This window comes from Mytilus californianus, unplaced genomic scaffold, assembly GCF_021869535.1.
Source record: "Mytilus californianus isolate M0D057914Y unplaced genomic scaffold, xbMytCali1.0.p SCAF_2, whole genome shotgun sequence".
NCBI classification, from domain to species: Eukaryota; Metazoa; Mollusca; class Bivalvia; order Mytilida; family Mytilidae; genus Mytilus; species Mytilus californianus.
In genome coordinates, this window is record NW_026262668.1 from 73,149,218 (window position 1) to 73,175,320 (window position 26,103).

The following is a 26,103-nucleotide window of genomic DNA, read 5'->3' on the forward strand; positions in this document are numbered from 1 at the left end:
CCTTTGTCTATCCCATTAGTTTTACTGTGTTTTTCCTGTTCATCATGAGAGTGAAACTTGCTCCGACCACATCCCATTCTTTAGACATAGCCGAAGTTTGGTGATCACTTTCTTCTTATATAATAGAGGTCTTATTTTCACACACCAAATTGTAAAACAGTAAAATCAAGTAGGTTCATTATAACTTCACAATATCCAAAACATAGAAAATGTTGAAAGAATTCTGGTTAAATAAACTATGGAGTCTTCACCTGTTCAAAAAAAAAAATGACAACATGTTATTGTATAACAAAGTGTTAATTTGTAAGAATATGTATCTATTGTTTGGTAAATCCACCTGGATTAAAGTGACAAACAACAAAGAAAGTGCTACCTTGAACTTAGAATATAGCAAAGTGCTAACTCTCGCTCATACTTAATCATGAAGAAAGGGATTATCATTCTCTTACATATACCTAAACATAGATTTTTCCTGTTTCCTCAAGCTGTATATTACCTTTTTAACAATTCTTTGTACATTGTACAATTTTTAGCAGAAAGGAGAGTTGAAAAGTGTTAACTTGTTCAATCAATTGTTGTAAATCAATTAAAACAATTTCTAAGAATACCATACAGTGGGAATAGCTGTTAATAAGATGAAAGAGAAAAAAAATAAATTGATCACCTCTACTGCATTTTGAGTGTTATTTTTTTTCTTTTTTGGATAATTGACCAGGACATTGTTAGGTATGTGTTTATTCCATCTGATACTTAAATTCATATACAAATCTTTGTGTTACCATACCATCAAGTCAAACCAAATATTAATGAAATTAAGTCTTAAGAAGAAGGAATGACTAAGAAATTTTGTGGAACCAATTTCTTTTCTGACAACAATTCTATTCAAAATTAGACCTATCTGAATTTTCTCAACTTATACAGGCAGTAACTAATTTCCTTGCTACTGGTCAGGTCAGTGTGAATTTGAATTTGACCAAGAGCTGCTTGTTTGGTATTGAAATTAATATTCCTCCAACAAAATCACTTGCTCAGACAGAATGACTTTACCCTACATTTAGTTCTACCTCAGTCATTTTGGTTTCAATTTAAAACAGCTCTTCATTACATAATAAGCTTTTAACACAGATATGTGTCTAGCCTATTGTAACCTAATTACAAGTTTTAACAATTGTTGATGACACCAAAACAGGAAATAGTTACAAAAATATGTTATTCCTGAGAATAGATTTTATATGAATTACACACATGCATAAAAGGAGAGAAGAGGTATATCAATTAGAAAGCACGATAATGACACAAATAACAAGACAAGAATGTGTCCATAGTACACGGATGCCCCACTTGCATTATCATTTTCTATGTTCAGTGGACCGTGAAATTGGGGTCAAAACTCTAATTTGGCATTAAAATTAGAAAGATCATATCATAGGGAACATGTGTACTAAGTTTCAAGTTTATTGGACTTCAACTTCATCAAAACTACCTTGACCAAAAACTTTAACCTGAAGTGGGACAGACGGACGGACGAGTCGAACGAACGGACGCACAGACCAGAAAACATAATGTCCCTACTACATCGTAGGTGGGGCATAAAAACATCTACAGTAGGTATGTGAATAAGAACTTTCAACCTAAAAACTTAATTTGAACAACAGTGAACAAAATCCATTTTCTTGATGTACAGGACAGCATGGTAACATTAATTGCATTGATGCCTTATAAAACTTTAAAGCTGTTTGTCAATTTAATTTATTGACATAATTTGGTAATTTGCTGAATTTATATATACATCATGTACATTCAGTAAATAACAAAATTATATATATATGCAAAAAAGAGAATTTTTATATATTTATATATACAAATTATAAAATGATTGCAAACATGTTAAAAGTCCTATGGTAAAAGTGTGTAGATGATCTTTTTCAACCTTTGAAGGATTTCATCCATTCTTATTTCCATATTACTTCCAAAATAGATTAATGTTCAAATAGATGTTGCAAGATTATAAATTTTTCAACATATTCTTTCCGAGGTACTTTTTTTTTTATTCATTTTAGCTTTTTCAATCCCATATCCATTAATGTTTTCAAATTCAACTATGCATATACATTATGTTTGTCATTTAATGATGCACAGTTTAAATCAAAGGATATCGTAACAAGTCCACCATAAAAAGTGAAAAAAAATGCTGAATATTTTGAAATTGAATAATAATTATTACCAATGATTTAACTTTTATATGTACTTACCTGCATAGACTTCAATAGCTCTTCCCCAGAGTAATTTAAATTCTTACCTTATTTCCTTCACCTAGGCCCGACTATATAAACCTGTCAAAATAAAATGTTAAGTAATTAAATGTAAACTTGAATGTTTTGTGAACAGCAGAGTGTAGCAGGGGTAACAACTAAATATTTACCCTTAACAAGGATATGTTCACTTTTATATATAATACTAGATCAACTTTACTTTAAACTTTAAATGTAGAAAAACAACCAAAAATATTTTTTTCCCCAATCTTGAATCTACAATTTGAACACTAAGTCTTAAGTCATTTCTTTTATCTATATTTTCTGAATTTCTATGAAATTTCAGATGTAGAAAATCATCACATTGCATCTTAGCTTCTTTTATTTTATTTTCTCATTGGTTAACACAAATCTTTTTCCCACAAGAAACATAATATCTTAAGCAAACTTTGAAATAAGGGACAGTGGTACCTATTGTTCTCAGGGTATTGCTCTAACAATAAAATAGTGTTACTTTAATAAATTTTCTATTATACAACGGCAGCCTTACTACAACTGTCTTTTCCTATTTACTTTTCATTCATAGAGACGAGTGGTATAATCATAAAACAAAATACATTTAAAAGGTCGAATTCAAGAACGTTGGTGTATTAAGTATTAAAACTGCACTTGTTTGTACTTTAAATAGCATAAAAATTTAAAATACTAGAGTGTGAAACAACAAATTGCTTGAATTAAATTATTTTAAATTACAATAAATAACCCTTGCCTACCCATTCCATTTAAAGTGAATACCCTGTCAAACTGATGTTTTTTCTATATTGTGGGTTTTGTGTTTTTGGATTGCTGTCTCATTCAATAATTACTCACATGCCTTTTTATTTATATTTTTTTTAATATAAATAAGTACCAACTGTAGTTGTATGAACTAATAATTACATTACATGTATGTTTCCTTATAATAGGTTATTTTGATTGGCTAACAGCAATCTCACGTCATTCTGAAATTAACTTTCATTTAAAAAAAAACAACATTCATGATGAAACGACCTTCCACAATAAAGTGCACAGGTAAATAAAAGAAAAACTTGATAGAAATCGTGTATTCATGATCCTAGCAAAAAGATGTAATTATAAGTATTGAATGCTTCTTTTAGTAATTCTATAGGGTTGTAAAAGCATTGACTGTGCGCACATTTTTAGAATGAAGCGCTTCCACGCTTCATACAAAATGTATTCGGTCAACCCTTTTACACCCCAATAAATTTACTACTTTAAATGAAATATTTACATATTTACATACTTACTTACTTACTTACATAGTAATGTCAAAATATTTCTTAATGGAAAACATGTATTTTTTTCTGGTCTAATCAAGGTCAAGAAATATCTTTTTCAACAAGGGGAGATAAAAACCAAATGAAGTTGATGGAGTAATATGTAAGTCTACATGTGAAAATTTTGCATTCAAAGGAGCAATAAAAGCATTTCTAGATCAAAATAGTTTAGCCGAGCAATAAGAATAATTCATGAATTTTTAATTTTAAACACTGAAGGCCTGACATATTAACAACTTTTCACTAGTTTAATGTCTTGTACTCCCCATTATTAAAGTTATATATAAACTTCCGTGGACTAAATTCTTCTTTAGCTATCCATGTCACTATGACATAGGTCTAAATATTGTGGGTCACAGCATCAATACATATATAATATAATTGTTCATTTTTTATGTGTTTTTAAACATTCATACACTTTCATGGTGGCCATAATTTGTGTTTTTTGAAGTGACTGGAGGACTCGGAGCAAACCATCAATTTTTCAGCAAATAACTGACTCTCTCTATAATGTAAGCCAGGATATACCTCATTATTTTGAACCTTAGTAATCCTAAGTAATGGACTGCTTGTTTTAGATAAAAATAAGAATATGGGTCCAAAGGACACATTGCCTCACTCAGTCTATCAAATTTCCATGTTGTGTGAACCATGGAATCGGGTTCAAAACTGTAATTTCACATTAAATTTTAAAATTTCACTTCATTATGAACATGTGCCTACTACTAAGTTTCAAACTGATGTAAATCACAACTTCATTGTAAACTACCTAAACAAAAAAATGAAAGCGAAAAGACAGAAAATCATTTTGATTAAAATGAAACAAGAAATGGAAGCAGTATTATTTGATAAGATTTGAATTACATCAAGAAATGGGGTCCATGAGACACAGATGAGGCCCCCGATTGCATATAACATTATGAAGGGACATAACTTAAGAACGGTAAAAGTGACGCTATCCAAATTCTCACTTGATCTGAGTTTTGTGGTAATTAGCATTGTGTATAAGTTGCATAACATTTGGTTGAGGCAAACTTAAGTTAGAGAAAGAAAATGAAAAATTCAGCAATTTTTCAATTTGTAAAGGGGCATAACTCTAGAACAGTAAAACTGACGCCACCAAAAATCGTACTTGATCTGTGTTTTGTGGTAATAAGCATTGTGTATAAGATTCATAACATTTGGTTGAGGCAAACTTAAGTTAGAGAATGGAAATGAAAAATTCAGCAATTTTTCCATTTGTAAAGGGGCATAACTCTAGAAAGGTAAAAGTGACGCCACCTTAATTCCATCTTGATCTGTGTTTTGTGGTAATACTCATTGTATATAAGTTTCATAATATTTGGTTGAGGCAAACTAACGGAAACCAATTTCGGGACGTATGGACGTACAGAAAGGGTAAAACTTAATGCCCCCTCCACTACAGCGGGGGCATAAAAAGATGTTTACAAAAGATTTGAAATGACAAAGTCCATTTCTTGTCGCAGAAAACCCCCCAAACCCGAAATTCTCAATCCACTATCAATACCTTGTTACCAGAGATTATAAATACCCCAACCTTTGGTAAGGAAACCAGCATGCAAAAGGTTAACCACCATGCAATGTTTGGCAAGAAAGCCAGTCTGCAAGGGGTTTACCACAATGAAACCTTTAGCAAGGAAATCAGCATGCAAAGGGTTAACCACCATGGAACCTTTGGCAAGGAAACCAGCATGCAAGGGGTTAACCACCATGGAACCTTTGACAAGGAAACCAGAATGCAAGGGGCTAACCACCATGGAACCTTTGACAAGGAAACCAGAATGCAAGGGGTTAACCACCATCGAACCTTTGACAAGGAAACCAGCATGCAAGGGGTTAACCACCATTGAACCTTTGACAAGGAAACCAGCATGCAAGGGGTTAACCACCGTCGAACCTTTGACAAGGAAATCAGCATGCAAGGGGTTAACTACCATGGAACCTTTGACAAGGAAACCAGAATGCAAGGGGTTAACCAACATTAAACCTTGGGTTATCCATCATGCCACCTTTGGCCAGGAAACCAAAATGTAAGGGGTTAAACACCATGCAACATTTAGCAAGGAAACCATTCTCAACCTTGGGGAAATCAAACTAGAATGCATTCCTTTAGCCACTATCCTTTAGGAAGTAAAAACAGAATGCATTCCTTTAACCACTATCCTTTGGGAAGTAAAACTAGAATGCATTCCTTTGAACACTATCCTTTGGCAAGTTAAACAGAATGGATTCCTTAAACCACTATCCTTTGGGAAGTCAAACAAAAAAGATTCCTAACACTATCCTTTGGGAAGTAAAACCAGAATGGATTCCTGTAACCACTATCCTTTGGGAAGTCAAACCAGAATGGATTCCTTTAACCACTATCCTTTGGGAAATCAAACTAGAATGCATTCCTTTAACCACTATCCTTTGGCAAGTAAACAGAATGGATTCCTTAAACCACTATCCTTTGGGAAGTCCAACCAGAATGGATTCCTTTAACCACTATCCTTTGGGAAGTAAAACCAGAATGCATTCCTTTAACCACTATCCTTTTGGAAGTCAATTCAGAATGGATTCCTTTAACCACTACCTTTTGGCAAGTAAAACCAGAATTCATTCCTTTAATTAACCACTATCCTTTGGCAAGTCAAACAAGAATGCATGCCTTTAACCACTAACCTTTGGCAGGTAAAACCAGAATGCATTTCTTCAACCGCTACCCCTTGACAAGAAACCAGAAGAATAAACACCTTTAACGGTTAACCACTATTCTTTGGCAAGTAAAACCAGAATGCATGCCTGTAACCACTTTCCTTAGGCAAGTAAAACCAGAATGCATGCCTTTATCCACTATCCTTTGGCAAGTGAAACCAGAATGCATGCCTTTAACCACTATCCTTTGGCAAGTGAAACCAGAATGCATGCCTTTAACCACTATCCTTTGGCAAGTAAAACCAGAATAAAACCTGAATGAATGCCTTTAACCACTATCCTTTGGCAAGTAAAACCAGAATGCATGCCTTTAACCACTATCCTTTGGCAAGTAAAACCAGAATGCATGCCTTTAACCACTACCTGTATCTTTTAGCAAGTTTATACAGATCAATGAATAAATTCCTTATTAAGTATTTTGCCAGGTCTGGCCCAATTTGATTAAGTCATCCTCGATTAATTAATTGAATGTCTATTGCTAAATTCCAAAGGCAAAAATTTCATGCATATTGAGGACAATGTTGAATGAGGTTCAATTTTACATTTCAATGCATGGTAATTGTCGAGGACAAAGGACACTTTAATATATTTGATAATGATAACTATGTGTTGATCATGCTATAAAGTCGACTGAATAATTCTTACAAAAATGTTTTACACTATTCCTTACAATAAATGTGTTAAAATCTAATAGTTATACCTACTAATTACAATAAAAAAAATCCTTGTCCTTGAAAAACATATCTTGTTTAATATTATCTGATTTAGTTTTATATATCATTGAATTAGGTCAGATTCTAGCCTGTATAGTTCCATTCTCAATTTTATTGTTCATTGGCATTTGAGATCACCTATGCACCTTTGTAATATTTGTGGGAATCCTGCAGACGAAAACAAGCCCATCATATACAGAACCACATAACTCTCCTTAAGAGAGACCTTCAGACGAAAACAAGCCTATCATATATAGAACTACATAACTCTCCTTAAGAGAGACCTGCAGACAAAAACAAGCCCATCATATACAGAACCACACAACTCTCCTTAAGAGAGACCTTCAGACGAAAACAAGCCCATCATATATAGAACTACATACTCTCCTTAAGAGAGACCTGCAGACAAAAACAAGCCCATCATATATAGAACTACATAACTCTCCTTAAGAGAGACCTGCAGACGAAAACAAGCCCATAATATACAGAACCACATAACTCTCCTTAAGAGAGACCTGCAGACGAAAACAAGCCTATCATATACAGAACCACATAACTCTCCTTAAGAGAGACCTTCAGACGAAAACAAGCCTATCATATACAGAACCACATAACTCTCCTTAAGAGAGACCTTCAGACGAAGACAAGCCTATCATATATAGAACTACATAACTCTCCTTAAGAGAGACCTGCAGACGAAAACAAGCCCATCATATACAGAACCACATAACTCTCCTTAAGAGAGACCTGCAGACAAAAACAAGCCTATCATATATAGAACCACATAACTCTCCTTAACAGAGACCTGCAGACGAAAACAAGCCTATCATATACAGAACCACATAACTCTCCTTAAGAGAGACCTTCAGACAAAAACAAGCCCATCATATACAGAACCACATAACTCTCCTTAAGAGAGACCTGCAGACGAAAACAAGCCAATCATATACATAACCACATAACTCTCCTTAAGAGAGACCTTCAGACGAAAACAAGCCTATCATATATAGAACTACATAACTCTCCTTAAGAGAGACCTGCAGACGAAAACAAGCCTATCATATACAGAACCACATAACTCTCCTTAAGAGAGACCTTCAGACAAAAACAAGCCTATCATATACAGAACCACATAACTCTCCTTAAGAGAGACCTGCAGACAAAAACAAGCCTATCATATACAGAACCACATAACTCTCCTTAAGAGAGACCTGCAGACGAAAACAAGCCAATCATATACATAACCACATAACTCTCCTTAAGAGAGACCTTCAGACGAAAACAAGCCTATCATATATAGAACTACATAACTCTCCTTAAGAGAGACCTGCAGACGAAAACAAGCCTATCATATACAGAACCACATAACTCTCCTTAAGAGAGACCTTCAGACAAAAACAAGCCTATCATATACAGAACCACATAACTCTCCTTAAGAGAGACCTGCAGACAAAAACAAGCCTATCATATACAGAACCACATAACTCTCCTTAAGAGAGACCTTCAGACAAAAACAAGCCGATCATATACAGAACCACATAACTCTCCTTAAGAGAGACCTTCAGACGAAAACAAGCCTATCATATACAGAACCACATAACTCTCCTTAAGAGAGACCTTCAAACGAAAACAAGCCTATCATATACAGAACCACATAACTCTCCTTAAGAGAGACCTGCAGACAAAAACAAGCCTATCATAAAACAAGCCTATCATATACAGAACCACATAACTCTCCTTAAGAGAGACCTGCAGGCGAAAACAAGCCACTCATATACAGAACCACATAACTCTCCTTAAGAGAGACCTGCAGGCGAAAACAAGCCTATCATATACAGAACCACATAACTCTCCTTAAGAGAGACCTTCAGACGAAAACAAGCCTATCATATACAGAACCACATAACTCTCCTTAAGAGAGACCTTCAGACGAAAACAAGCCTATCATATACAGAACCACATAACTCTCCTTAAGAGAGACCTTCAAACGAAAACAAGCCTATCATATACAGAACCACATAACTCTCCTTAAGAGAGACCTGCAGACAAAAACAAGCCTATCATAAAACAAGCCTATCATATACAGAACCACATAACTCTCCTTAAGAGAGACCTGCAGGCGAAAACAAGCCACTCATATACAGAACCACATAACTCTCCTTAAGAGAGACCTGCAGGCGAAAACAAGCCTATCATATACAGAACCACATAACTCTCCTTAAGAGAGACCTTCAGACGAAAACAAGCCTATCATATACAGAACCACATAACTCTCCTTAAGAGAGACCTTCAGACAAAAACAAGCCTATCATATACAGAACCACAACATCTCCTTAAGAGAGACCTGCAGACAAAAACAAGCCCATCATATACAGAACCACATAACTCTCCTTAAGAGAGACCTGCAGACAAAAACAAGCCTATCATATACAGAACCAATAACTCTCCTTAAGAGAGACCTTCAGACGAAAACAAGCCTATCATATACAGAACCACATAACTCTCCTTAAGAGAGACCTTCAGACGAAAACAAGCCTATCATATACAGAACCACATAACTCTCCTTAAGAGAGACCTTCAGACAAAAACAAGCCTATCATATACAGAACCACATAACTCTCCTTAAGAGAGACCTGCAGACAAAAACAAGCCCATCATATACAGAACCACATAACTCTCCTTAAGAGAGACCTGCAGACAAAAACAAGCCTATCATATACAGAACCAATAACTCTCCTTAAGAGAGACCTTCAGACGAAAACAAGCCTATCATATACAGAACCACATAACTCTCCTTAAGAGAGACCTGCAGACAAAAACAAGCCTATCATATACAGAACTACATAACTCTCCTTAAGAGAGACCTGAGACCTTCAGACGAAAACAAGCCCATCATATACAGAACCACATAACTCTCCTTAAGAGAGACCTGCAGACAAAAACAAGCCTATCATATATAGAACTACATAACTCTCCTTAAGAGAGACCTGCAGACAAAAACAAGCCCATCATATACAGAACTACATAACTCTCCTTAAGAGACACCTGCAGTCGAAAACAAGCCTATCATATACAGAACCACATAACTCTCCTTAAGAGAGACCTGCAGACAAAAACAAGCCCATCATATACAGAACTACATAACTCTCCTTAAGAGAGACCTGCAGACAAAAACAAGCCTATCATATACAGAACCACATAACTCTCCTTAAGAGAGACCTTCAGACGAAAACAAGCCCATCATATACAGAACCACATAACTCTCCTTAAGAGAGACCTTCAAACGAAAACAAGCCTATCATATACAGAACCACATAACTCTCCTTAAGAGAGACCTGCAGACAAAAACAAGCCTATCATAAAACAAGCCTATCATATACAGAACCACAACATCTCCTTAAGAGAGACCTGCAGACAAAAACAAGCCCATCATATACAGAACCACATAACTCTCCTTAAGAGAGACCTGCAGACAAAAACAAGCCTATCATATACAGAACCAATAACTCTCCTTAAGAGAGACCTTCAGACGAAAACAAGCCTATCATATACAGAACCACATAACTCTCCTTAAGAGAGACCTTCAGACGAAAACAAGCCTATCATATACAGAACCACATAACTCTCCTTAAGAGAGACCTTCAGACAAAAACAAGCCTATCATATACAGAACCACATAACTCTCCTTAAGAGAGACCTGCAGACAAAAACAAGCCCATCATATACAGAACCACATAACTCTCCTTAAGAGAGACCTGCAGACAAAAACAAGCCTGTCATATACAGAACCAATAACTCTCCTTAAGAGAGACCTTCAGACGAAAACAAGCCTATCATATACAGAACCACATAACTCTCCTTAAGAGAGACCTGCAGACAAAAACAAGCCTATCATATACAGAACTACATAACTCTCCTTAAGAGAGACCTGAGACCTTCAGACGAAAACAAGCCCATCATATACAGAACCACATAACTCTCCTTAAGAGAGACCTGCAGACAAAAACAAGCCTATCATATATAGAACTACATAACTCTCCTTAAGAGAGACCTGCAGACAAAAACAAGCCCATCATATACAGAACTACATAACTCTCCTTAAGAGACACCTGCAGTCGAAAACAAGCCTATCATATACAGAACCACATAACTCTCCTTAAGAGAGACCTGCAGACAAAAACAAGCCCATCATATACAGAACTACATAACTCTCCTTAAGAGAGACCTGCAGACAAAAACAAGCCTATCATATACAGAACCACATAACTCTCCTTAAGAGAGACCTTCAGACGAAAACAAGCCCATCATATACAGAACCACATAACTCTCCTTAAGAGAGACCTGCAGACAAAAACAAGCCTATCATATACAGAACTACGAAACTCTCCTTAAGAGAGACCTGAGACCTTCAGACGAAAACAAGCCCATCATATACAGAACCACATAACTCTCCTTAAGAGAGACCTGCAGACAAAAACAAGCCTATCATATACAGAACCACATAACTCTCCTTAAGAGAGACCTGCAGACAAAAACAAGCCTATCATATACAGAACCACATAACTCTCCTTAAGAGAGAACTGCAGACAAAAACAAGCCCATCATATACAGAACTACATAACTCTCCTTAAGAGAGACCTGCAGACGAAAACAAGCCCATCATATACAGAACCACATAACTCTCCTTAGGAGAGACCTTCAGACGAAAACAAGCCCATCATATATATAACTCTCCTGTAGAGAGACCTTCAGACAAAAACAAGCCTATCATATACAGAACTACATAACTCTCCTTAAGAGAGGCCTGCAGACGAAAACAAGCCTATCATATACAGAACCACATAACTCTCCTTAAGAGAGACCTTCAGACGAAAACAAGCCTATCATATACAGAACCACATAACTCTCCTTAAGAGAGACCTTCAGACGAAAACAAGCCTATCATATATAGAACCACATAACTCTCCTTAAGAGAGACCTGCAGACAAAAACAAGCCCATCATATACAGAACCACATAACTCTCCTTAAGAGAGACCTGCAGACGAAAACAAGCCTATCATATACAGAACCACATAACTCTCCTTAAGAGAGACCTTCAGACGAAAACAAGCCTATCATATACAGAACCACATAACTCTCCTTAAGAGAGACCTTCAGACGAAAACAAGCCTATCATATACAGAACCACATAACTCTCCTTAAGAGAGACCTGCAGACAAAAACAAGCCTATCATATACAGAACCACATAACTCTCCTTAAGAGAGACCTGCAGACGAAAACAAGCCTATCATATACAGAACCACATAACTCTCCTTAAGAGAGACCTGCAGACAAAAACAAGCCTATCATATACAGAACTACATAACTCTCCTTAAGAGAGACCTGCAGACGAAAACAAGCCTATCATATACAGAACCACATAACTCTCCTTAAGAGAGACCTTCAGACGAAAACAAGCCTATCATATACAGAACCACATAACTCTCCTTAAGAGAGACCTGCAGACGAAAACAAGCCTATCATATACAGAACCACATAACTCTCCTTAAGAGAGACCTGCAGACGAAAACAAGCCTATCATATACAGAACCACATAACTCTCCTTAAGAGAGACCTTCAGACGAAAACAAGCCTATCATATATAGAACTACATAACTCTCCTTAAGAGAGACCTGCAGACGAAAACAAGCCCATCATATACAGAACCACATAACTCTCCTTAAGAGAGGCCTGCAGACGAAAACAAACCCATCATATATAGAACCACATAACTCTCCTTAGGAGAGACCTTCAGACGAAAACAAGCCCATCATATATATAACTCTCCTGTAGAGAGACCTTCAGACAAAAACAAACCTATCATATACAGAACCACATAACTCTCCTTAAGAGAGACCTTCAGACAAAAACAAACCTATCATATACAGAACCACATAATTCTCCTTAAGAGAGACCTGCAGGCGAAAACAAGCCCATCATATACAGAACTACATAACTCTCCTTAAGAGAGACCTTCAGACGAAAAACAAGCCTATCATATACAGAACCACATAACTCTCCTTAAGAGAGACCTTCAGACGAAAACAAGCCTATCATATACAGAACCACATAACTCTCCTTAAGAGAGACCTGCAGACAAAAACAAGCCTATCATATACAGAACCACATAACTCTCCTTAAGAGAGACCTGCAGACAAAAACAAGCCTATCATATACAGAACCACATAACTCTCCTTAAGAGAGACCTGCAGACAAAAACAAGCCTATCATATACAGAACCACATAACTCTCCTTAAGAGAGACCTGCAGACAAAAACAAGCCTATCATATACAGAACCACATAACTCTCCTTAAGAGAGACCTGCAGACGAAAACAAGCCTATCATATACAGAACCACATAACTCTCCTTAAGAGAGACCTTCAGACAAAAACAAGCCTATCATATACAGAACCACAACATCTCCTTAAGAGAGACCTTCAGACGAAAACAAGCCCATCATATATAGAACTACATAACTCTCCTTAAGAGAGACCTGCAGACAAAAACAAGCCCATCATATACAGAACCACACAACTCTCCTTAAGAGAGACCTGCAGACGAAAACAAGCCTATCATATACAGAACCACATAACTCTCCTTAAGAGAGACCTGCAGACGAAAACAAGCCCATCATATACAGAACCACATAACTCTCCTTAAGAGAGACCTGCAGACGAAAACAAGCCTATCATATATAGAACCACATAACTCTCCTTAAGAGAGACCTGCAGACAAAAACAAGCCTATCATATACAGAACCACATAACTCTCCTTAAGAGAGACCTGCAGACAAAAACAAGCCCATCATATACAGAACCACATAACTCTCCTTAAGAGAGACCTTCAGACAAAAACAAACCTATCATATACAGAACCACATAACTCTCCTTAAGAGAGACCTTCAGACGAAAACAAGCCTATCATATACAGAACCACATAACTCTCCTTAAGAGAGACCTGCAGACGAAAACAAGCCCATCATATACAGAACCACATAACTCTCCTTAAGAGAGGCCTGCAGACGAAAACAAACCCATCATATATAGAACCACATAACTCTCCTTAAGAGAGACCTTCAGACAAAAACAAGCCTATCGTATACAGAACCACATAACTCTCCTTAAGAGAGACCTGCAGACAAAAACAAGCCTATCATATACAGAACCACATAACTCTCCTTAAGAGAGACCTGCAGACGAAAACAAGCCTATCATATACAGAACCACATAACTCTCCTTAAGAGAGACCTGCAGACAAAAACAAGCCTATCATATACAGAACTACATAACTCTCCTTAAGAGAGACCTGCAGACGAAAACAAGCCTATCATATACAGAACCACATAACTCTCCTTAAGAGAGACCTTCAGACGAAAACAAGCCTATCATATACAGAACCACATAACTCTCCTTAAGAGAGACCTGCAGACGAAAACAAGCCTATCATATACAGAACCACATAACTCTCCTTAAGAGAGACCTGCAGACGAAAACAAGCCTATCATATACAGAACCACATAACTCTCCTTAAGAGAGACCTTCAGACAAAAACAAACCTATCATATACAGAACCACATAACTCTCCTTAAGAGAGACAGAATATAAAGTTCAAACTTTTCAAACAGAAATCTATAAACTGCATTAAATGTTTTATACTTATTCATTTATGTTTACTGTAGATTCATCATCTTTAAAGAATACTCAGGATTTGAGGATTCCGTGGGTATCAGTGAACCACAAAATATATTGTTCAACAAAATACAAATATCCTATATGTTTGTACGTAAAATTTGTCAAAAACACAAAATTAAGTATCTTGAAAAACATAATTTCCACTCAATCCACAAAAAATGTGTATCAATATAATAAAAAGTAATTAATCCACTGCATCATCATTCTCTTCTCTGGTTTTGATTCTTGGATCATCAAATATAAAGAATTAAATCTAACCTCAATGCTACAACCAAAAGTATGAAGATCATTTTCAGTGAAGAATTGTCCTACCTCAGTGACTGTAACAAATACAATGTGTATATTGTTTTCTTGACTTCCTTCCTTCTAAGTTCCCTATTTCCTGTTTACATTTGTACATAGTAAACCATTGTCCTTGACACATGCACACTAACAGTTGACAATAGTGCATTTGTTTACAATGAATAGAGAAGTCAAAATTGTTTACTTGTACAAAATGAAAACAACACTTTATAAATTTCAAACATTCAAAGAGCTTTTCTGGATTTACCTTCACCAGGAACACTCAAAGCTGAATATTTCATGTATTTGAAAGCCAAGGATGTATAAGAATAAGAAACAGTTGAAGATCTACATGATCAAATAAAATGCTCCGCTGGGCGCAGCTTGATAGGACCGCAGAGGTCTAAGTTCTAACCCTGAACAGTTGGGGCAAGTATGGACACTAAATTCAAGCTTGATACAGCTCTGAATTTGGATTGTGATTGAATATTTGACACAGCATAGGTTTCTGTCAGAATGAATGTGGTCAAAGAACTGATAAATTGAAATTGAATTTCTATTATGGTCCAATATCCAAAATCTAAATACATGGATATATTCAGCATATCCAAGTACACAAGAATTTAATTTATTTATTTATCAATGGACCATAATATCCAAGAACACCGAGAATTCAATTTATTTATTTATTAATGGACAATATCAACTAAGTTTTTGAAGGGATTTGCTTAATAAAAAAAAAATATAAATAGCATTCTGAAAATCAATTCATACAGAATAACAAACAAACCTACCACGAAGTTCTTTAAACTAGAAGCTCTCAAGAGCCTGTGTCGCTCACCTGTATTTACTGATGCTTTGGAAATCATGTAAAATAAGGTTAAAATCATAATTAATAGTATCAGGTATTAGATATTATAATGATATCTAAGATAATAACAAAAAACTGCAAAATTTTTGTAAAATTACTAACTCAGGGGCAGCAACCCAACAATGGGTTGTTGGATTCGTCTGAAAATTTCAGGGCAGATAAATCTAAATCTGATGAACATTTTTGCCACCTGTCAGATTTGCTCTAAATGCTTTAGTTTCAGAGATATAAACCAAAAACTGCATTTTACCCCTATGTTCTATTTTTAACCAAGTCGGCCATGATGGTTGGAAGGCGGGGTCATCAGACAAATATTTTAAACTAGATACCCTAATAATGATTATGGCCAAGTATGGTTAAATTTGTCTCAGTAGTTTCAGAGAACAAGATTTTTGTAAAAGATTACAAAAATTTACAAAAAATTGTTAAAAATTGACTACTTAGGGCAATAACTCCTAAAGGGGTCGACTGACAATTTTGGTCATGACAACTTACTTGTAGATCTTACTTTGCTGAACATTATTGCTGTTTACAGTTTATCTCTATCTATAATAATATTCAAAATAATAACCAAAAACTGCAAAATTTTCTTAAAATTAACAATTTAGTGACAGCAACCCAACAACAGGTTCTCCGATTCATCTGAAAATTTCAGGGCAGATAGATCTTGACCTGATAAACAATTTTACCCCATGTCAGATTTGCTCTAAATGCTTTGGTTTCAGAGATATAAGCCAAAATCTACATTTTACCCCTATGTTCTATTTTTAGCCATGGCGGCCATCTTGGTTGGTTGACCGGATCACCGGACACATTTTTTAAACTAGATACCCCAATGATGATTGTGACCAAGTTTGGTTAAATTTGACCCAGTAGTTTCAGAGGAGAAGATTTTTGTAAAAGTTAACAAACGACGCCGGACGCAAAGTGATGAGAAAAGCTCACTTGGCCCTTCTGGCCAGGTGAGCTAAAAATGAACAAAAAAAATGAACAAAACAATTTCCAAAATATCCTTCATCATTAATACAATGTTTCAAAAAAATCTATAAAACTTACCTCTAATTATTTTTCAAAATATCCAATAATGAACAGTAAATTTCAAACTATATTTATACATAATTTCTAAGATAGAATATGATGCTATATCTAGTTTTATCTATGAATCTACTAACAATTTCTATTAATTGTGCAATGCAGCTCTGAATTTGGATTGTGATTAAATATTTGACATAGCATGGGTTTCTGACACAGAACGAATGTTGTCTAAGAAATTAAAAATTTGAAATTGGACTTTTAACTTGTATGGTCCAATATCCAAAATCTAAATACATGGTTAGATTCAGCATATCAAAGATCCCCAAGAATCAATTTTTGATGAAATCAAAAAAAGTTTAATTTAGGATCCTTTGGACCTCAGTGTGGACCAATTTGATAATGGGGCCAAAAAGCCAAAATCTAAATACACCGTTAGATTCAGCATATGAAAGAACCCCATAAATTCAATTTTTGTTGAAATTAAACAAAGTTTAATTTTGGACCTCAATTTGGACCAATTTGAAAACTGGGCCCAAAATAAAAAATCTAAATACATGATTAGATACAGCTTTTTTTTTTTTTTTCCCCAAACGGTTAGGGCTATAACCCAAAAAATCATTCCCAACCTTCCTTTTTGGTATGGAAGCTTGTGGTACAATTTCTTAGAGATTCATAGATTTATACTCAAGTTATTGTCCGGAAACACGAAAATCCTAGTTTTTATGGCCCCTTATAGGACCCTAATTCGTAAACAGTATGGGCCATAGCCCCCAAAAATAGTCCCAACCTTCCTTTTGAAGTATGGAACCTTGAGTAACAATTTCACAGAGATCCATACACTTTTACACAATTTATTCTCCTGAAACAAGAAAATCCTAGTTTTTATGGTCATTTTTTGGCCCCTACTTCCTAAACAGTTAGGACAATAACACCCAAAATCAATCCTAACCTTCCTGTTGTGGTATGAAACCTCGCGGTACAATTTCATAGAGATCCATACATTTCTACTATAGTTATTGTCTGGAAACCAAATGTTTTTGGACGACAACAACAACGAAGCTGACAACGTGATAACATTATACAAATGTAAACAACAATATGTCCATAGTACACGGATGCCCCACTCGCACTACCATTTTCTATGTTCAGTGGACTGTGAAGTTGTGGTCAAAACTCTAATTTGGCATTAAAATTAGAAAGATCATATCATAGGGAACATGTGTACTAAGTTTCAAGTTGATTGGACTTCAACTTCATCAATAAACTGCTTCGTTGAGCGCAGCTGGATACACCCGCAGAGGTCCAACCCTGAACAGTTGGGGCAAAAATGGACACAATATTCAAGCTTGATACAGGTCTGAATTTGGATTGTAATTAAATATTTGATATATTATAGGTTTCTGAATAAATGTAATCAAAGAACTTGAAATTGGTTATATGAATTGAATTTATATTCAATTAAAGATTTCTTGCTGTTGTGCAATACACTGTGCTATTGTGCAATACTTAGTAAATCTGTTGTCAGACTATAAACAATTAAATAACTTCTCAATGTCATATCAGAAATTCCCATAACTCCGAAACGTAAAATCTAAAATTTCTTAAAATCAAAAGGGAGCTTACATCAATGGATATTAGCAATTCACCAAAGTTTCATGAGAACTGCTGAAAGTATTTTTGAGTTATTGTCAGAAAACTGGAAAATCCCCCTTTTTTTAATGAATAAAACCACATAACTCAGAAACGCAAAATCTAAACTTTATAAAAACCAAAAGGGAGCTCATGTCAATAGATTAAAACAATTGACCAAAGTTTCTTGCAAATTGGAGAAAGCATTTTTGAGTTATTGTCCGAAAACTGGAAAAAAACCCTTTTTTAATGAATAAAACCCCATTTCTTGAATACGTAAAATCTTAAATTTATGAAAAACGAAAGGGAGCTCACGTCAATAGATATATACAATTCACCAAAGTTTTATGCAAATTGGGTAAAGCGTTTTTGAGTTAATGTCCGACATGTTGACGACGGACAACGGTATACCATAATACGTCCCATAAAACGGCGTATAAAAACTACCTTGACCAATAGCTTTAACCTGAAGCATGACAGATGGACGCAGGGACGGACAAACAAACAAACAAACCGAAAAACATAATGCCCCTAGGTGGGGCATAAAAATTTGTGGTTGTATGAAAAGGACATAAAAATAATAGCCAAACCCAACTAAGGTCAACTTTGCCTGAGGGAGTTGAAACCTTAGTTTCACAATAATTTCTAAATTTATAATCAGACAATGATATGTTTAAATTTGGTACACTTAAAATTTAATTGCATGATCAGTGCAATGGGTTAATACCAATCTTAGGCAAGTGAAATCAGAATGCAAAGGGTTAAATACCAACCTCAGGCAAATGCAATCAGAATGCAATGGGTTAAACACCAACCTTGGGCAAATGAAATCTGAATTCAATGAGTAAAACAGCAACCTTGGGTGAGAGAAATCAGAATGCAATAGGTTTAACACCAACCTTAGGCAAGTGAAATCAGAATTCAATAGGTTAAACACCAACCTTGGGCAAGAGAAATCAGAATGCAAAGGGATAAATACTAACCTTGGGCAAATGAAATCAGAATGCAATGGGTTAAACACCAACCTTGGGCAATGAAATCAGTAGAATGCAATGGGTAAAAGACCAACCTTAGGCAAGTGAAATCAGAATGCAATGGGTTAAACAACGACCTTAGGCAATGAAATCAGTAAAATGCAATGGGTAAAAGACCAACCTTAGGCAAGTGAAATCAGAATTCAATAGGTTAAACACCAACCTTGGGCAAGAGAAATCAGAATGCAATGGGTTAAACACCAACCTTGGGCAAATGAAATCAGTAGAATTCAAAGGGTTAAAGACCAACCTTAGGCAAGTGAAATCAGAATGCAATGGGTTAAATACCAACCTTGGACAAGTGAAATCAGAATGTAATGGGTTAAACACCAACCTTGGGCAAGAGAAATCAGAATGCAATGGATAAAACACCAACCTTGGGCAAACGAAATCAGAATGCAATATGTTTAACACCAACCTTGGGCAAATGAAATCAGAATGCAATATGTTTAACACCAACCTTGGGCAAATGAAATCAGTAGAATACAAAGGGTTAAAGACCAACCTTGGGCAAGTGAACCATTTAAACACGAACTTTGCGCAGGAAACTAACAAAATCTATTGTATACTAGTAGACTTAATATGACAACTCCCCATTTTTTGAAAATGACAGAAGTGAGTTTTGCTTCTCTACTGTAGTTGTTATAGGTTGAAGTAATCTATACTGGTACATTACCATCCTGCAATAACGCTAAAGAGACTACAATCTACAAATTACTAGTAGACAGTACCATCTCATTTTTCAATATCAAAGAACTTCAAATGTATAAAAGCGTGACAATCAAAATATACATGGTTTAATAACTTGATCTGCTTTAAAAGGAAAAAGGTAAGCAAGGGCACCACAAAATAATTGAACATCCTATCCCTATCAAAAATAAGTTAAATGACTGTTTATCTATTGCTTAATATTATTATCTTGACCTTCAACCTGTGGCTCCCAAATCTTGAGACCTTAGTTTTCAAATCTTGACAACCTACTAGCAAAGTTTTTACCTGAACATTTGACCTCTGCATGCATGAACTCTGACAATGAAATTATTTTGGGTAATCCTCTTTTAAGTTTTCCTGATATATAGTAAGTGAATTTTTAATTACCTATCAATTATATTGGTAATGTGCAGTTTCAAGTCCCTTTAGCTGCAGAAAAGTCAAAAGTAGAAAACATTGAAAGCAGTCCCATGAGAAATGTATTTTGAAAACAAATAATTACAAAACTAAATGCATTTGCAACAAAACTGATATTGTGTGTATGCAATTTCTAGTTGTACAAAAGGAAATGATTAGGCAATGGGGAAAAGCTTAACATTTAAGAGACATATACTTGTAAATAGTCCAGAATGTGATTGATTTCTGTGGTTACATTACAATTGTGATTTTTCTGATTGCTTTGCATTCATAATGAATTTTTCAATAGAGTGTAAGTTCTTATTCATTGGAGTAATATAAATTTTCATGGCTAGACAAAATCCTGCTATTTCATAGATATTTCATGTCCAAGTCTACTAATAATGTATTTTTGTTTGGAGAAGTACTACAGTTTAGTGGAACTTGTCTTAAGAGACAATCTGTTTTCATGGATACTATCTTTATAGGCTATTTCTGATTTTATCCTTATTTTGTTCATCTGTTATCATCAGTTGAAAGAACTTGCAGGATGAACAAATTTTTCCAGACTTGAGAGTAATTAACACAATGATTAATGAATTTAGATTGACGTCAAAAACAGTTACTCTTTTTTTATTTTGACACTTACAATTTAAAATTTAGGTAGAATAGAATTGACAATGGAAACGGGGAATGTGTCAAAGAGACAACAACCTGACAAAAGAGCAGAAAACAGCCCAAGGCCAGCATTTGTCTTCAACGCAGCAAGAAAATCCTGCACCCAGAGGCCTTAAGCTGGCCCTTAAACAATAATGTATACTAGTTCAGCAAAATGGATGTCACACTAAACTCAAGATGTATTTTTTTCAAATTATATTTAAGGCCTTCCCATAGACAAAAGTTTCATAAAAAATGACTTTTTCTTTCTTAGGTGTTTTTAATGGATCATTTTCATGATTTTGGCTATATTTCAGATGTTTTGATAGTCTCTGTTAAATTTACTCACACTTTTTTTCTAGACTCTGGGTGATTTTTAAGCTGGACATATTGTATGTACATGTACACCGGTCTATTGCTGAAGACCTCATGTTTACCTCTAGATTCTACTGGTATCTTGTACATATGTGTTGTTGGTTGCTTTCTCATTGACATATACCCAACACCTCCTTTATTTATATTGAACTTCAAAAAGTCAGTCAGGTTAACAAAAGTATACACCTTATCGCTATTCCCGCTTGACCCGAGAATCTGTCCCGCTCGAACTTTTGACGTCATACAACAATCACTTTTCCATTGTGGCGTCAGATGTTTTCTATTGTGACGTCAAAATTTTACGGGAACTTGTGTGAAGTCCAGTAATGGCGGACAAATAGCGATAAGGTGTATTCTAATGCCTGGTCTTATAGTAATATTTCAATAACATAAATTTACCTTATGTGCTGTAAGTCTTATTCTTTCCCTTTCATATTACTAACAGTTATCTGTTAATAGAAAAAAATACAATATATAACAACTATATAACAGTGTGCTTCTATAATTAAATCTTCTTAAGAAACAATGTCTTTCTTTCTTATGATGTAATTCGTCTTAAGGCCAACCCAATATGATAAACAGTCAGTTTCAAGGATATTAGTAACATGTTGTTTTTTTATTCCCTAAGTAATATTAATCCATTTATTCAATACATTTTACATGACATAATGTGGTATAATATTGGTTATTGTTGTATTTATGGTATGTTAGATGAGACTTAGACAGCTGTAATAAATTTTCATAAAATTGTGAAAAGGGGATATATGGAGTAGGACAAAGCAAACATACATCATGACTCATGAGTATTGTTAAAAGCTTTTTTGATTTTTATTGTGTTGTTGTGTTGCTGTCTGAATTGATGTATTATCACATCATGTATACAATCATTTCTTATTTATAAGTAAATAAATCATCTTCTCATTTTACTTATGTTGATCTGACAACTTCAATGGTCCTTTAACCATGTTTATTTATCATAACGAATTGCTAATTTACAATGGATTTGGCTATTTTTTTTAGGTCCTTATGGTTATATAGATCTTCAATTGTTTCGGTTCTTATACATCCTTGGCTTTCAAACATTCGGCTTTGAGCGTTCTTGATGAAGGTAAATCCAGAAAAGTGCTTCTGGCGCATGAAATTTATAACTAGTTGTTTTCATTTTTTTACAATGGCTAATATTAACACCAAAGATATTCTGATGCTGCAATGCCTTTAAAAGGATACAAAAGATGCTACTGAGGGAAGAGCTAGTCTCTGTATGAACTTGTAATATGTTTTATCTATTCATCACATGAAATGAGTAATAGGGAATAGACAAGCTTAAATTTAAGTTTCTTAGCATATACTGGTACCAAAAGACAAAGGATCATTTACAAAAACAGTTCACAAGAGTGCACATGCTGAAATGACTTGACTGCTTTACTGATCATGACTGTGATTTTTTCAGATTACCCTATTTATTATATACTTTGTTATACACAAAATAAAGCTGAAAATCCTTCATAACAATATCACTCGCACATAATGGAAACCACAAAAAATCTATCCCCATAATACATGAAATCAAATTTAGAGAAAACCACAGGCACTTGTCTCTGAATTCATGTTTAACCTCTTTACAAGGTATAATGTTGAAAAAATTCTAAGACAAGTGCCTGTGGAGGAAACCATGAAATTTAAACCCCATGAAAATTAATGTTTCCACCTGTCATTAGTTTAATTTAATCCCATGATATTAAAATACAGGAAGCTATATATATGATGATAACATAATAGTTGGCAATACATGAGAATACAAACAAGGAAACGAGATAGCAATCTTATACAAATAAAGTTTTACTGGATTTAACCTAATCTATTATTTATAGACTTATTAATAACAAACAGAAATAACAATTTACATTATGCATGCGGGGAACGTTTCATGAACTTATTTTGGGTTGAAAAAATCTCTATGCAAAGTCTGTAACTGGTTGAAAATTGAGTTGATATAAGAACCTTACAAAACAGATCACAATTCATCTTTCATTTCGTATATTAAATGTTCCAAAACCAATCAAAGTCTTATACATGTACATGTATACATGCACTTGTACAAGGTACATTTCTATCAGAAGCAGCTCATGTGTAGAATGAGAACTGGTCAATAAGGATAAGTAAAAGATTTGGGTAGTATGCACAAACGAGAAAGCCCCCAACGACAAAAAAATAAACCCAAACAAACATTTGAGTCATCTACATGCCATCAATAATTACAGCTCTTTCAAACCCGGGGAAGGCACTTTCAAAATGCACCACCTCGTTGGTCTCGTGGTGATGTGTTTGGCTCGAGTGCGGGAGGTCGTGGGTTAGAACCCTGGCCGGGTCACACTGAAGACTTTAAAATTGGTATATGCTGCTTCTCCGCTAAGCACTCTGCATTAGGGAGTAAGAGCAAAGACTGGTCAGCTCAGAGTCAGAATAATTTAAGCAGCCATCCATCATCATCACCTATCAAACATTTCAAGCTCAATATTGCCCAGGGCTAAACAATGATAACATTTGCTTATGCAGTGTTAAACAACTAATTATCAATCAATTAACCAACATTTTTATTACAAATGGACGGAATCTTCAATCAATCATTCAATTAGACAGGAAATCTTCATACATGCCCATTAACTTTTCTACTACTTTATACAAATAATCAACATTTTGACTATAATACAATGTACTAAAATATAACAATAAGAAATAAAAAAAAGTAAAGAAATAAGCTCTATATAATCATCATGTAGTACAGAAACATATTTCTATGCATGGCCTATACATTGTAAAAAAATCCCACACATATGTGAACTCTTGAATAACAAAGATAAAATAACTGACATACCATTACCCCAAGCAAAAACACATCCAAATGGACCATGGTAACTCCAGTTTATATATTCACCATTTTTATTAAGATCATCAAGACATTTAAATGTTGAATAATTGGGTTATTTCCTATTTAATGGTCTGAAAGCTTACCTAACATTGATTGAGTTCTCAAGAATTTAAATTGAAGAATTCATCAGAGAAAATATATCTCTATATAAAAACATTTAAAGGTTTGACAAAATCACTTTATAATTATTTAGCAAGCTTAAGTAAATAATAATATAAGTTTCTGTTGTTGAACCCAGTCAGAATGACAACACAATTAAACATCTTTGTAACATTTTCAATATGAATGTGATGTCAACCATGGAATGACAAATATAGTTTTCTTTAGACTATCTACTTCATACAGCAAGTTATTGTTACAAACCATTAATGTTAAAGCCAAAATACAAATACATTACATTTTACTTAATTCTTTCTACTGGTGGTCCATATGAAGCTTACAAAAGCATTGTTTACATCAATCCTTTTACGTCATTCAATCTTTTTATGTACAGCAAACATAAGTTAAGTCCCAAGTTAAAAACTGATAAATACCTATAGATGTATTGAAAATGTAATGTTGCTCTGTGTAAGTAACGTTCTAACTTTCTTTTTTTACGGATATCACTTGGAAATTATGAGTGGGTCAAAGACAATTGTAAAGTTTAGCCTGACAGACAGTTACAATGCTGAACTATGGGTATGCATGTGAACACAACATATCCCTTATAACTTATAACTAATTACATCACTTCAATCACAACATTTAAAACATTATTTTCTAAATGTGTATATTTTGTAATCATGGCAAAAGTTGAAAAATAATCAAAAATGTGTGGGTCTGTTTAGGTTCGAATACAGCTTCATATAATCTTGTTAAATGTTTCAGGGGTCAGATTTGCCAGCTTAGGAAACCAACAAGCAGCTTAGTCTAAAGTCAATCATATACATGTACTTGTAGATGGTTAGCAGCTTACTTACACGGACAACCACACTGAGGACTGAACCCTACAGTTTAATCACACGAGAGGATAAAATGATCTATTATACAAGAAGATGTAATATCTGCTAGAAAAGGCATGTTCAGTCAAGAAAAATCTTTACAAAAATTGAAATACATGTATAATGATACTTTTGAATTGGGTATACATGTACATAATAGAAAAGAAAGGATATGGGATCATCCATCCATGACACAAAATCAGTATGTGCACACTGCACAGCAAAAGACACAAATAGCAAAGGAACAGACTAATACAGTGTGCCTTTTTCAAACATGAGCACATGGCAGGTACAATGTGTGGAGCTTACCATTCCGGAGCACCTGAGGTCATCCCTGATTTTTGGTGCAGTTTGTGTTGCTGTTTTTTTAGTTTTCTATGTGGTGTTTTGTTGACATTTTTTCATCATGAACATGATGTTATTTATTCTTCTTTGACTTATGATTTTTTA

General features: G+C 34.7%; 1 long non-coding RNA gene across 1 annotated transcript; it reads right to left on the reverse strand.

The window, feature by feature from the left end:
* LOC127728179 (uncharacterized) lies at positions 1-24,717 on the reverse strand. The gene is made up of 4 exons (XR_007994015.1): positions 24,620-24,717; positions 22,144-22,193; positions 2,300-2,333; positions 1-251 (listed from the first exon to the last, which is right to left on the reverse strand). It is a non-coding gene; the product is annotated as an uncharacterized LOC127728179 (long non-coding RNA).
* Between the last annotated feature and the right edge of the window lie 1,386 nt (positions 24,718-26,103).